The sequence below is a fragment of the Vanacampus margaritifer genome, chromosome 1 (genome assembly GCF_051991255.1).
Source record: "Vanacampus margaritifer isolate UIUO_Vmar chromosome 1, RoL_Vmar_1.0, whole genome shotgun sequence".
Lineage (NCBI taxonomy): Eukaryota > Metazoa > Chordata > Actinopteri > Syngnathiformes > Syngnathidae > Vanacampus > Vanacampus margaritifer.
The window spans coordinates 29,622,852-29,638,625 of NC_135432.1; the positions used below are offsets into that span (position 1 = coordinate 29,622,852).

Consider the following 15,774-nt stretch of genomic DNA (forward strand, 5'->3'; position numbering starts at 1 on the left):
GTTTACTAATGAATGCTTTACGTGGTGCTAAATATGCTAATGACACAACTGTGTGTGTGGCCAGTATGGAAAAAATAAAAAATAAACTGTTGATCATTATTGCCTGTGGTGAAATTGCTGGTGTGTATTTCATGTGAGATTTCCTTGCGTGTCAAGGCTCAGCATCTGCAATTATTTCTCTGCAAAGGATTCGGATGAACTTTGATATCACATCCTCCTCCTCCTCTTTCTTGTCTCCCTCTTTCTCTCTTTCTTTATCTAACCTTCCCCTCGTTCCCCCCTCTCTTGCTCTGGACCAATTTGGGGTGGCGAGGCGATGGTTATCTAAATGCAAAGTGATGCTGTAATAGGGATGCTGTAATAGCATGCACCGAGGAGGCGTAAATGCCTGGCAAGACCCAGAGATGGAGGGAAGGATGGAGGGCAATTCGGCGGTGGGAGGGGTCTCTGGTGACAGAGATAGGATACATGTACACACAGAGAAAAAGAAGATTGGGCTTTTGTGAAAGGCAGATATGAGCGAAAGAAAGAAAGGGAGGGAGGGAGGGAAAGAAATGAAAGCAAAATGGCAGGTAAACAGAATCAAAGAAGAATGAGAGATAAAAGACAGGAAATGTGATGGAGGTGGGGGAAATACTTGAACGCAGGCAGAGGAACGGAGGAAAGGATACAACGTTAGAAATTAACTGGAATCGCTGGGGAAATCATGGAAAGCGAATTCAAACAAACGTGCAATTAAAACCACTGGTAGCATGATGAGAGTCCAGTTACTGTACATTTAGGACAACTCCACACACCATTTTGTTTTGTTTGTGTGTTGATAAATTCCCTAAAATCATCATATTGAAGTGACAAGTCTGTCTCACAGGCTGCCAGATGACTTGTGGAGATCAGTTTTTGCTTTCATTCTGGTAACAAATCACCCTTTCCTGTCTGATGATAATCTCATGAATCTATTGATTCCCCTGTATAAAAAAAATGCAGCTAAATAACAAATGTCATGTTTTTAATATGCATTTGTAAGTCACATCTGAAATGTGTCATTTCTTTTTAGAAATGGGTTTTTACTTGTTTGTACGTTCAAGGTGCTCAAAGCACTTTAACTGTGCCCACACTCATTCAGTGATGACACAGCAACAGGAGCAGCCGGGGGTTCAGTATTTTGCTCATGGTCACGAAGGGATCAGTAATTAACACATTTGTTGGTGAGGATGTTGATTCACATTGCAAAAACGACGAGCAAAGGATATTTTTTTTAAAACATCGGTAAGATTACCGAATGAAAAATACTGAGCTCTCTCTCTCTCTCTCTAAAAAAAAGAAAAAGAAAAATATAAAATAAATAAAAAATAGATCACCACCAATGTTCCCTCTAATTTTCTGTGTGTCTGTGCATTCACACAATTTTCTTGAGCGTTCCTTGGACTACGGTGAGCAACATCCATGGACTTATTATATATGAATGGACTCACAATGCCACTTATTCACCAATCACCATAGCGAGAAGTGAAGCCACCGGCGACCATCTTATGTTTCCACCCACTAAGCCCACAGAACTTGAAAATATTGATTTCCACGCAGCGTTTTCATATTATTTACTATTTATCTACGTTGTGTGTGGCATATGGTTGTACCAATAAGTCTGCAAGAAGCGCTACATGCACATTTCATTGATAAGAATGAGTGCTACTCAAAGATTTGGCCGCATTATGTTGTCAGAACCATAAACAATGACATTAAAGCAAAGCCCATCAGGACAAATTTGGCTGTGCAATGTAAACTTAACTGTTAGTCTATTTATATACAGTAAGCCCTTGACAACATCAAACATGCGCATGGCGGCCAAACCAGTATCACACCTGTCCAAAACTTGAGATCATAAATTACATGATGTATGTACGTCACAAAAAAAAATCTAACCATTTATATATCAGATTCGTGACACGGTTAGAATCAGCCCTATGGTTTGTTACTTGTTTGTAATAATACAGGTCATTTTAAGCATAATTAAGTCCCAAAACAATTTGTATAAATATTGTATAAACATCGTCCACTCAAAAATAATGGAAAACATGTACAGACGCTCCCCTACTTACGAACATTCGAGTTACGAACAACGGTACATACGAACATGTCTGCGCGCATGCGCGCATGTCAAAAAATGTTCGGAAAGAGATGCTGTAAGTTAGATTTTGTATTGCGCACCTTTTTCCGAGTATTGTAGTGCTTCTTTCCGCCGCTAATACCGCCGCTTGGCGCTGTGAGAGCTCACCCAGCATTGGAGGCTCAGCAACGTGTCGAGGAGGAGGCAGAAGAAAAAACGCCTGTCGCTCATAGATAAAGCCATCGCACTCTTTGAGCAGCAAGACCCAAATATTGAACGTTGCACAAAGGTTGCAAATCAATTGAATGATGCCATACAGTGCTACCGCATCATTTATGATGAAAAAAGAAGAAAACTGTGCAATCGTCGTTAGATCGCTTCTTTCGGCCAGTTTCTAGTAAATCCTCCAAGGAAGATACTCATCAACCCTCATCTTCTTCTCCGCGACCCTCAACTTCTTCCTACATTGAAGTTACGGAGGAGGAAGTAACTTTTGAAGCCCATTCCAGCGACGACGAAGAACCTCTCATGATATAAAATCCTCCTCTTCCTCCTCCTCCTCCTCCATCAAATCCTTAAGCATCGAGTACATCTTCCAAAAGTAAGTTAAACTTCATTTTATTTATCTTATTACGTACATGTACATACTGTGTGTGTCTCTCGCTCTCTCTCTCTAACATACGTAGTACAGTACTGTACGTATTCTCTTTAAACATAAATTATAATACAAAATATAGCACTGAAGCAACTTACGAACAAATTCACCTTACGAACGATCGCTCGGAACGTAACTCGTTTGTAAGTTGGGGAGCGTCTGTAATCTATTAAAACGTGAACATTTCTGAAAAGCGTGAAGAGCCTTATTTAAGGGGCTTGTAAACTATGCCCATATTTGGTCGTCCTGAATTGAGCGGTTTTCGTGTCGTGTGCACCCAAACTGCTATTGAAACAGTAAGGGAAGTGGGAATGGTGTCTTGTTGTGTGCATGGTACGCGCTAGCCGGCGTCGCCGTAACCTTGTGTTGTCCATTCATTTTGGATGGAGCCGCTCCATCCCAAGACACGACATGGGTGTTCCCCTTGCACTATTAAGGTTTTGTATTTATTTATGTATTTTATGTTCTTTCCCACTCCGTTAACTACGTGTGTTAAATAAAGTTTTCAATTGATTTATATAATATAATTTAGAAAAAATATGATCAGTAAATGCAGCTCAGGTTGGGATTTTTTATTTATTAATTTTTTTTTATGCGCTGCAGACTTTTGCTGTACGCTGAGAGGGTGAGAGCACTGCGCGATAGAGGGAACACCGATATTTTGTTTTAAAAAACTGTTAACAACACAGCTTTGAGCAGAAGATTGAGACTTATTGTATACAAAGTATTTTTGCTGATGTGACTGATTGACACATGCAACTAAAATAGTGTGGCTATTACTGTAAAGCTATGAATCACGCATTCTGATCCCACATCTTATTTTATGTTATCTTAAAGACATAGTATGTATGATTTCGTGCCATGTAGTTGTGAACTACTGGAATGTAACAATTTTGAAGCACGCACACTACGGTACCAAAGAGAGACCACGCATTGTAAGCCTACCACCAATTGCTAGCAAAATCAAAGCAGCGAGAGATGAGCAGCGGGAGCCTAAATAATGGGACTCGGCAGTTGACCCATTGGGTCCGAAAGAAACAAGCGGAAACTACCACCTGAGGCTAACAATGTTTGTGAAGTTCTTCTTCTTCGGGAAAAAATAACAGGATGATGGCAGTGAAACATGTCAGCTTCCTGTAAGGTGTGGCGCATCCTGTGTGATTTTATATTTACATATATACATAATTATTATTATTTTGCACATTATTGAAATTAATAGCGAGTTTTTAAAATTAATTATTAGTGCACCACTGGATGGCACTAAATCCTACACATGGTCCCTTTAAAACATGTAACCCGAATCTTCAAACCACAAAGTCTGTGGCCAGGAATGATACATTTTTTCCAAATAAACATAACACACACAACCTCTTCCTGCATTTTGAGGAACGTTAGGATTTATCATACTTTGTTTGTGTGTTGCATGTGCTTGTTTGCACGTCTGGGCCAAGACTCAAACTCATTGATTTGCTTCAGTCATTCACAGTGATTAATCCCACTCGTTCACCCTGCTGTGCATTCTTAATTGCAACTTTACGCCTGCAGCAATGCTTCACCATGAGACAGTGACACTTAATGATGCCTGATGATTAGCTTGACATTTGACAGTGGCGGTTTGAAATGAGCAATGTACGCCTTTCCTTACTTAGCAAAAGAATTTTCATCGATTTCGCTACTTATCAGAGGTGTAAAGGCTACTGTATTCTCATTGGCTAACAGGTATGTTTAGATTCCGTCATTTGAAAAGGGAATGCTTATTTCTACCAGTACAATTAAACACAATCACCCCACAGGAATTATAATCCTTCTTTCCCAATTCCATGCTGTGCCCCAAGCATATAGAATCATCTTTTTTCCATTAGCAATTCCTCATGCCCATTGGAAATATCAATGCATGCGGAAGTGGAGAGACAAGGAGAGGAGTGAATATGTTATTAATTGCTCTGACGTGGATAAGATGTGCGGATCACGGCCATCCCACCAACACACTCTCCTCCAATTACATTTCAATTAACAACAGTCAGCCAGGCGTCGCCTCGAGATGCGCCAGCAAGATGATTGCTCTGTCAGTCAGAGCTGCGAGGGAGCATTTGCAATTTGTCGACATCTCCGTACCTCTTTTGCTGCTCGCTGTCTCTTTTAGTCTCTCTCCATCTCGAGATGGGAAAAGGCTGAAGTCCTTTTGACAACATTCACTCCTTATTTTATAAGCAGCCAAAGTAAATCAATCACTTTCTATGCAGAAAGACAAGTGCTGTACAATGAACTAGAGGAAAATTATATCATCCTTTTCAAAAGGATCACATGAATTTTGTTCACAAATGTGTCTGAAATCACAAAAAGAAAAATATCGCTACTGTTTTTATTTCCCATCACACTTTTGTTCCACTTTTTCGTATTCTCTTGTTCAAAATTCAAAATATTTTTTTAAATTCATTTCATTTTCAAGATATTCTTTAATTGCATCACTCTGATGAATGCTCCAATAATAAATCTATCCATTTTCATACAGTTCTATATGATCAGCAGTAATCTCAAGGTACTTTTTGTTTGTTTGTTTTACACATGGACATTATGTAATAATGCAAGCTGCATTTTCTACTTTTGAAACTGACATTATGGAAAACTCGAAGTGGGGTGAGCAAAATTTTTCGCTCATCACCTTTGTATGTAACAATATTTATTTTGTTTAACATGTATTTCTTTATTGTTTACTGTTGCATGTTGTATGCTATTTCACTTCTTTTAGCCCTATTTTCAGAAACAAATCGCCCCACCCAGCAGTAATCCAAGAAACAATCAAGCTACGAGGAGCATGAACATTTTTGACATGTAGTTATCCCAACAGACACGGTTGGGGAAATTGATTTTGTCTGTTCTTAGAATGCAGCTGACAAGAAAGTAAATTCCTTTATGTTTTCGTTTATTGCTACAATTGATTCAGTATTCTCCATGACAACAAATTTGCCAGTAACATATGGCAATGCAAATAAGCCACAAAGGAAATGGACTATCAAATAGTACTAAGGCTTCGTATCACTCTAAAATATAGCAAACTTTGCAAAGCATGATTGTAAAAGCTGTAGTAATTTTAAGATGACTGCAAGAATATCAGACAGGGACAGAGGAAATAAATGAGAGAAGCATGTTTGGAATCGGATGACCAGTCAGTGTTTTCTTGAAAAGGTGCGGAGTTGCCCATCATTGTAAAGCCCCGCCTACGTCCATGGCCTCTCACTCACTCTCACTCTCACTCTCTCTCTCTCTCTCTCTCTCTCTCTCTCTCTCTCTCTCTCTCTCACTCTCACTCTCACTCTCACTCTCTCTCTCACTCTCTCTCTCTCACTCTCTCTCTCTCTCTCTCATTAAAGAGAACCACATGTAGTGTCGACGCATCCAAGTATGAAATTCAATTCTCATTCCTCAAACTGTGTTTTCATTAAAGCTCTTACTATCACAGCAAGCAGGCGGGCCAAGACAGCCCCTGCTTGGCTCGTTGCGAGTACATATTGTTCCAGAAGGGAGGGAAAAGACGGCATTTGGGCAAGAAAGTGCCTGAAGGAGGCACAGAAAGAGAGTCGGAGGATTGAGTGTGAACAAGGCGGGAAAGGATTGGGTCAGTCAGCTGCAGCGCAACAGAGGGACTTAATTTAGCCAAAAGGCAGTTCAGCCTCTTATGCAATTTAAAAAGGACAAGCTTGATTTGAGCTCTGGCTGCCGCCACAGCGTGGCCCACTGCACTGAATCAGTTGTGCACTGAACACATGTACTCTTCATTATGTCACAATGTTAAGAGGTACACTACTCACAAAAAGTTAGGGATAGGCGGCTTTTGGATGGAATTTTAAATGCACTACAACCTTTACAAATAAACTTCATTTGACCCTCTCTAAACTTTTTAATTCATGTCTTTTTGTGCTTCTTGCACACATTGCAGTTCTCTAACGCGGAGCTGAATGTAAAACGAATGAATGGACCAATAAATGTCCTGATTCAGTTCGAATTTATTTTTGCACGTAACAATCAAAATTAAGATGATCTCATATTGAAACTGAATCTTGTCAGAGGGAAGTTGCAGCTGAGCTTCAAGTGTCATTGGAGGTTTCAACAGAAATAGAGCGTGCCTGGAAGAGTCTCAGAAATGTATAGTTGCCGACAGCTTGGAAATGTAAAGGTTAATTCATGGATGGTTGTGAATTTTGCCATTAAAGTCAATGTTATAAAAGAGCAACATGTGCCAAAAAGTAGCCCGCCAAAACACTCAACAGTTGGACGTGCATTCAAAACTTTCAAGAATGTCAAAATAAATTCACCTGTAACACGTATAATCCATTTTAAGCTCATTGTGAAATCTCACCCAAAAGCCCAACGTACACAATCTGTTAAATTCCAACTTCCACATGTTTTTATTTTCATGTTACAGTTGACACATTTCATGTGAATATGTAAAAAAACAATTGCGGTCAAACCTTCACTATTATAAGGTTTATGGGAAATTGATAATATTGTGGAAATGTTTCAAATGATTTGTTTCCCAGCTGATAAAAAGTATCTAAAAAAACAAAAGCATTGTATTCCATTAATTTCCTCCACAGGTTTAGTAACATACCGGTACTATTTATTTATTTATTTTCTAACATTCTCAAACATTTATTGACAACACTTTCTTTCATCTTTTAGCTCTCTGGCTAGCATTATGATAGCATGTTTGGACTATAATTTGAACACCTATTCATCAAATATGTTTACATAAATTACTTAAAAAATCTGTGGCACATTGTGTTTCTATACTTTTCCTGATTAATTATACTTTGTACACAACTGTCACGTGAGGAGCAAAATACGGACACCAACACAAGACAAGACAAAGAGAAACATAGATTCTTTACAGACAAAAAATACAAAGTAACAGCAGAGAGGCAGGGCTGGCTAAATCTTGAGCTGGCTGAATGCATAGAAAACCTCCCCTTAAAAACTTCAACATACTGACAAATGTCTTATTCAGTAACTGTCGCTAGGGCAATGCACCATTCTATATGACAAAATAAAAAAAACTATATGATAAAATAAGTGTGACTAGAGCAACTAAAATAGAAGATAAGACTGACCACATTACTATATTATCAGTGTTGGGCAAGTTGTCAAAATGTAATATATTTCATATAACTAGTTACTTGCATTTGAAAGTAATAAGTTTCTTTAGAATCTTACTGTCTGTGTAGAGTAATGAGTTACTCAAGTTTAAGTTACTTTTTTTTTTTTACATCAGCGATGAATTTATTTAATCATGATTTTGAGATTTTAAAAAGAAAATGAAAAATTTGCAACCATTGCTGGTAAAGAGGAACTTTAACTATATAGAATGTGGTATAATGTTAAATGTTTTTACTCTATGGTGTGAGAACACTGCCTTTGATTCATATTTGTCTCAAGATGTATTTTTTTTTTCAAATATAAATATTTGAACTGATATTTAGTCCGGTAAATAAATAATCCCAGACCACACACCATAAATACAATTATCAACACACTCAAATTATTTTACATACAAGGGAAAGATGGGTTTATATCGTCAATGTGTGTTCCTCTTATCAATAACATAATGCAATGTTTTACGTATAGTAAACTTGTATGTAAAGAAATTGGCTAAAAAAATAATTGTGATAGATGAAGTACTGTATAATGGATAACTGGTTGAACAAAAAGGATAGATGGATGGAAATGTGTAATAAAAGCAATATCTATGCTATTTTCACACTGCAGCCCAATTCTGATTATTTATTTTTTTGCCCATATATGTGACATGTGTCTGAATTTAAACATGAAGCATTATGTGATGAAAAGGCACGGACTTACATGTAAATCCATGTGATAAGGTGATATCCGACGCGACACCATGCGGGAGGGACCATAATTACTTCAGTGAACACGGTGTCACGCTACGTCGTGTTTTGGTTGTACATCACTCGATGTCGTGCTTTGTTCGAGTGCGATTGGAGTTGCTTTAGCTTGACGTCATTAGCCACTGGATATCTTCCCATGAATGCATTTTGCTTATACAAAGTAGGTTGGATTGAAAGGGTATAACTTTTATTTTTGATCTTTTTGATGACAGTGGAAATCTCTATATTTATGAGAACTTTTTGAAAATCAAAATCTTCCCAGTAACGTATAAGGAATTTTCTTCTGTTACAAAAGCATTGCCCACAAGCATACTAATGTTGATGAAATCTTATTTAAAATATCAGAAAGTTAGCATTCTAATGCCTGACCTTAAAATTGATGGTATTGCTTTAACAGACAGGAAATACTCTAACAAGCATATACCGGGTGTTCTTCAGAGTAAAAACAGGATCTCACCTAGAGGTAAATCATTTGGGAATTTGACGACCTCAAATGGAGTAAAGCATGGCTGTGCCCCTTTAAATTCTGTGTTGCGAATAAGTATAAAGAAATTCATTTCAAAATTTTGCATAATATTTATCCTTGTAATGTCACAATCTCTAATTTTGCGGATATTAATGTCAATTGTTCGTTTTGTAACAGTGAACCTGAAACCATTAACCATTGATTTTGTCATTGTTCTGTTTCATCTGGAATGATCTTAAGGAGTTTATTTTTTGTAATACTAGTCATCGTGTAATGAGTGAGGCAAGAGATACACTGTAACGAATTGACTGTAGAATTTACAAGAAATAACTGGCAAAAAATATCTTCTTTCTTCTTGTAAAATCTCAGTACAAGTATTTACTGTATATAAATTACAGTTACTTACTGTATTTACTTTTACAACAATTCACTGTAATCTAGTTTTCAACCGTTTCTTGTATTCTATGTAATTTACAGGCAACTGTAATTGCCAGTAAATTCCTGTCAATACACAAATACAGTATGTCGTTGTAAAATCATCCATCCATTTTCGTTACCGCTTATTCCTCAAAAAGGGTTGCTGGAGCCTATCCCAGCTGGCTTCGGGCAGTAGGCGGGGCAGGTCAATCGCAAGGCACACAGAGACGAACAACCATCCACACTCACAATCAAACATAGGGGCAATTTACAGTGCTCAATTAAGTGGCCATGCATGTCTTTGGAATGTGGGAGGAAACTAGCGTACCCGGAGAAAACCCAAGCAGGCACGGGGAGAACATGCAAACTCCAACCAGGAAGGCCGAAGCCTGGACTCGATCTCACACCTTCAGCACTGTGAGGCGGATGTGCTAACCAGTCAGCCATCATGCCACCCTTGTTGTAAAATCAAACCTCGTTCTGCAGCCGAGTGCAGAAATGAATGTTAGCTGTAATGTTGCCTGTTTATCGGAGAAATGCGATTTGAAGACGATGCAGACTGCCCTAGCGCTAAAATATTACTCTTGTCCTTTCTCCGGTGACAATACATGGTCCGCTATTTGCGGAAAAGTAAGAAGAGGAGAGAAAGAAAGTGTCTTATTCGCCGATGACACAACTCTCTACTGTTCAGGAGATAACCTGAAGCAGCTTCTGACTACCGTGGAGAATGAATTGAACGCATTTAAAAATTGGTTTGACTTAAACAAATTATTTAATTATTATATTATTATTATTTATTAATATATTTATTATATATAATTAGACAATTATTATCATTAAACTTAAACAAAACCAAGTTTATAGTTTTTGGGACTACACAAACCACACAACAGGTCAAAATTATGGTCAATTCAATTGAAATAGAAAGAGTGTATGAAAATAAATGTATTCGAGTAGTTATTGATAAAAATGATGTTGGAAGTCACACAGATAATGTCAAAAGGAAAATGTCAAAAATTATAGGGATACTCTCTAAAACTAAGGATGTCCTGAATAAGAAATCATTATACACATATTGTTCATTATTATTACCATATCTGAGCTATTGTGTGGAAATCTGGGGAAACACATTTAAAACAAATACCGACCCGGTTTACAAAAAAAGAGCCATAAGAATTATAAATCGATCAAAATATACAGAATTTAAAATAGCACAAATAATGTATAAAGTACACAACAATCTACTCTGCCAAAGTACTCAGAAGCTGTTTGAAATTAGAGAGCGTCCTTATAACATAAGGGGTACAAGTGTCTGCAAAAAAATTAAAACAAGAACAAATATTAAGCAAAGGTGTGTTTATGTAAAAGGTGTTAATTTGTGGAATGATTTTGGAACTGACCCGAAAATATGTCATTCACTTGCTGAATTAAAAAAACTGTTTAAAAGCAAAGTTTTAAAAAATTACTTAAATCAGACATGAGCTGTTAAAATTTTATATATGCTGTAATTTCTTTGGATGTATCAGTATGAGTGTAATGAAAATTGTATATGTAAGTATGAGGATATGATATGTGCGTATGTTAAAGTGCACTTGTATATATGATTAGGTTTATACATTTATTTTTGTTGAAATGCATTACCTTCTTATTTTATTAACATAAAACGGATTAGGGGTAGGACTTGATAAGTTTTTAACTTCCTCCTACCCCTTTTGAACATATAAGCTCTTTTCTTTCTTCGTATTCTTGTTTTCTTTTTTACTTCAATTTATATTTTAGACTTGTAATGTGTTTTCTTTGTGTTTATATGTTCAATAAAGAACCAAACCAAGCCTGTACCGAGCTGACTATCGTGTTAATGAAATACAATGCTGTTTTCAAAGGAGGTCAGGTGTCCAGCGTATCACTCTATGATATGTTCTTTCAATGCAAAAGTAAGCAACTGCTCACAGATGATTGCTTTACTTTGTTCCTCCTGTACAGTAGTAACGAATGGCTTTTTTCACTTAATCGCTGATTGTATTTTTTTGTGGTCACAAATCTGTAACGCGATACGGGAGTCAGTAACTGTAGTAATATTACCAAAATGTATTGCAGTCGTTACTGACTAAATGCAACAAAGTAACGCGTTACCCCCAACACTGCATATTATCATCATAAAGGCCATAGTAACTGCACAAGCATAATACAACCACAACACAATGACACCATGACCACCACAAAACACAGTCATAACACAAACATTGAGAACTTTCCAACACTGTCATGTCGCCCACTGTTAGATCTTTGAGGACTTTTCCTCCTGACAGAGAATGCACCATCAGGGTCAGCTGACCCAGCCAGTGCCTTAGAGAAAACAATGCATTGTGGCTAAAGCACTGTGACAGCCTTGCCCTTTTTGGTAGGAGGTATGTTTGGTTGGTGTATGGCTGGTGATGGCTGGGAAGGGAGTGTGACGGACGCAAATAACGATTGAAACCTCAGGAAATTAAGCAAATAGTACCGTGGAACGTCTGAAGCTGTACAATTCGAAATCTCAGGAAAAACATGTCTGTATTGTTGCAAGTTCAAACCACCACTACTTGTTTGTCACAAAAAGAAAGAAGGTCAGCCTCAACTAGTAGTATAGAAGAATAAGTGAAAAAATGAACCAGTGTTATGTCTTAATACTTTTCTCTCATTGATGTGTGCCGGCCAGTGAAAAGAAATTCAAAACCAAATTCACCAAAATAGTTGACAAAGTTGCAGTTGGGTGGTCGATCGGCACTCACATTATGTTAATTGCCATACCATTGCCAAAATTGGGAACTGGGCAGGCTTTTTCATAGGTCTTGGCGTTGTGAGATCTTGCTACACCCTTTTCATGCTATCAAGCTAGCTCTCGCCGAAAGACGGCTATCTCTGATTAGCTTCCATTTTGATATGGATCAGGTGGATGACTATCTGTCTTGCAGTGGTTTCACTTCCTCCCATCCATCTGTTGTGGCCAGTGTCCATGTCAGCGTTGGCTCCGTTCTATTTCGGCATTATCCATTTTTCCATGCCTGTGACCTGGTGTATTACTGACATCTCTATGGTTCGTTGTTTGCATAGAATAGCCTTTCATTCGATGACCCTACAAAGGCTTTGCCGAACAAAATCTCTCACTTTTCATCAAAATTGTACTTCAAGAATTCCAGAATACAGGTAGCATTCACACTGTCTGTGGCCACTGAGCATTACACCCACAATAACCATTCTTTGACTCTCCCAATCCTTCAGCAACACTCCACATTAATTCCAGATGAAGAGAGGAGTTATGATGGAGATTTCCCCCATGGCAAGAAGGCGCGATTAACACCAGCAAGAGAGGGTGCGCCCCGAGAGCAAGAATGAAGGAGAGACAACGGGAAATGGAAAGAGTGAGAAAACGCTTAGGTGAAGTGAGGACATTTGGCTGGAGAGGAGATGAACACAAAGGTGGTGTGAAGCTAAATAATTTGTTTGAAGATTGAGTTCAGTTCAGAAGATACAATATAAGAATGCTGACATTTATCATTTTTTTTCCATCTAACTCTTTCAATGACAAAACCGGTATCAGGGATTGAGGTTTTCCCTGTTCACTATAGCAGATCTCAAGCCTTGTTCTATGTTGATGGTTATTGCCCTGGGGGAGGTAAATGCCATTTTTCACTGTTGCTTTGATCCAGGAAAAAGTCACTGTTGAACTTTACTGCAAATGGCATCAAGTATGCAGATCCTGAAATTTGGATCCAAACAGGAAATGACTCAGTGAGTTTTGCATAAATATTTTACAGTTCCAAGAGAATGTGATTTGCCAGTGGCCAGTTGCTCCATTCTTTGGATTTCAAACTCTCACACGCAAAAGCATGCATTGCATCTACTGACGGAAATTAGCGTGCCAATGTGTTACACACGACACATGGTACGGATCAGCTACACTGACAAGTAGCCTACAAGTCAACGGCTTGGTGATCGCCACCTCTTGTAGTGCAAATACAATGTACTTGTATTTCATTCTTTTTTTCCTGATTTAGTTTGGAAATTAATTAAATGTTTATCTCTGGGAGTTGACAGTGAAAGTGTTGGTTCTGAAAGCTTGTTGGACTTAAATACCAGGAGAAATGTCATCTGGGAATCAGAATCAAGCCACCCTCTCATTAAAAGCAACACAAATATGGGCATTTTGCTACAACCATTTCCAAGCACTGTTAGTCCCTGACAATTTTTACGGCCACTGCTTGTGTGCTAAGTAAGGCAGCGAGGTGGCCTGTCAAGAAGGGGAAGAGCTCCGTCTCCCCTGAGTCCCATCCAGCTCCAGGAAAATGCCAGGTTGTGTTTTCAGCCTGAGTGGATGGGACGTGCATGGCACAACCATGAGTGTCAGCTGAGTACAGTACCTGAAGCAGCCCCAGTCAAAGCGCTGACAGGTTGGAGAGGGGAGAGGATGAATAAAGAAGCACTCAAGCCAAGCGGCCAAACAGTCAGCCAGTCAAATGCACATCATTTACTTCAGTATCATTTTGAAGCAGTATTATTTTTGCAATATTTCATCATGTATTTTAGGAAAACTGCCCACTCTACTGTTGACATCAAGTCTAGCTGTGACTGACAAGCATTTGTGCAGGTTTTTGTACATATTCAATGTTTTTTTTTTTTAATTATGTTTTTCAAAAAAAAAAATGTTTTTTTGTCTAGATCTGCTTGAATTGTGCCAGCTTTGTCATTCAGCTAGCCAAAGTGAATAGGCCTACCAGTATGCAATCTTGAAGAAAAAGAAGAAGATTCTTATTTTATGTATTGGCAATCAAAAAAATGTGTTGAAAATGCCAGTCTTTCTTTACCATAGCATCACGCCCTTAGGGGTGTTACACTTATATTACAGCGCTCAATTCTTGAATCGATTCGAAATGCGGCCGAATCGATTTTTAAACATCCATTTTTCATGGGAATATTCAACAAAACTTCTTACTTGGGGTTAGGATTCACACATTAAGCATGGAAGAATGTTATATTAAAAGAACATTAAGCCTTAATATTTTATTTCAGTGCTGTTCAACCATGAAACAGACTGCAACCTGTTTGTTAAATGCAATGGCTCAGTTATAAGATAAATACATTTTCATTTCAGTGTACATGTACAAGTTTACTGATTAGTCATTTCTAAATTTGAGTTAAAAAAATCACAATAATGAATTTATAGATTCGTATCGGGATTAATTGGTATTGAATCGAATTGTGGCCTGTGAATTGTGATATGAATCGAATCGCCAGGTACTAGGCAATTCACACCCCTAACGCCCATCATTTGATATAAATATTTTTAACTTTAAGTTAATTTCTGCTTGTGTTCAAACTCTTGATTTGATATTTCTACTTCGTTCTATTATCTTACTTTCTTTCCTGTGAAGTCCTTCTCTGGAAACAATCATAAAAGCGTAGTGATGCAGCTCGGTGACCAGCCCATAAGCCAGAAGGAAGGGAATCCCACAGCTCAACACTAAGATGTAATCCTCTTCGCGAAGCCAGCTCTCTCTCTCTGGAACAATGCCTTCATTTTGTACTAGAGTGATGCTCAACCTTCTGCAGAAAACCAGGAGCAGGGGACGGTAAAAAAAAATAAAAAAAATAGCCAGCAAAAGAAAGCACATGAGAATTCAGCAAATCTCATGACACTTTCGTTTTTGCTTTTTATGTTGCTTTTTTTATTAATATTTTTATTTGTGATTTTACATAAGTGTAGCACAAAAAGCAGAATAAACTCAGCAGTCAACCAAACTCACCACAAGCCCAACCTAAACAAAAAACACCAACATCTGAACTTATATTAAGCACAATACTGTATATTGTTGTCATCTTTGCTGAGAAATGTTGTGAACAATGACAAGCTAGCATCTGCAAGCAATCTCTCTTTTAACATGAGCAGTGTAGCGGTTCTTTTTGCTGACCTTTCTTGAGTCCAATGTATGACGAATCTTCTTGTTTTCCTTCCAGTCATCTTTGGTTGAAATGTCACCAGGTGAATCAGCAGTGATCCAAAAAGCAGCCAGACTGTTTCCTGTGGCTAAATACAACTTTTTTTTCTCCTCCTTCCACCTGTTATGACATCATATATTAGGGCGGGAGCTTCAAAGTGGCCTTAAAGCTGCAGAAAGCGGGACAATCCGAGGGACTCCCCCCCCCCCCCCCCTCTTCAAATGCAGCATGGTGATAGGAAAATTGATGTCAA

At 38.1% G+C, this 15,774-nt stretch overlaps 1 protein-coding gene across 1 annotated transcript in view; it reads right to left on the bottom strand.

The window, feature by feature from the left end:
• The window catches only part of LOC144035843 (plexin-A1-like), a 248,625-nt gene extending 233,058 nt beyond the window's left edge, over positions 1–15,567 (bottom strand). Inside the window, exon 1 of the mRNA XM_077545873.1 lies at positions 15,494–15,567. The gene's annotated coding sequence lies outside the window, so the exon portion shown is untranslated. The remainder of the gene's footprint in view (positions 1–15,493) is intronic.
• Positions 15,568–15,774: the final 207 nt, after the last annotated feature.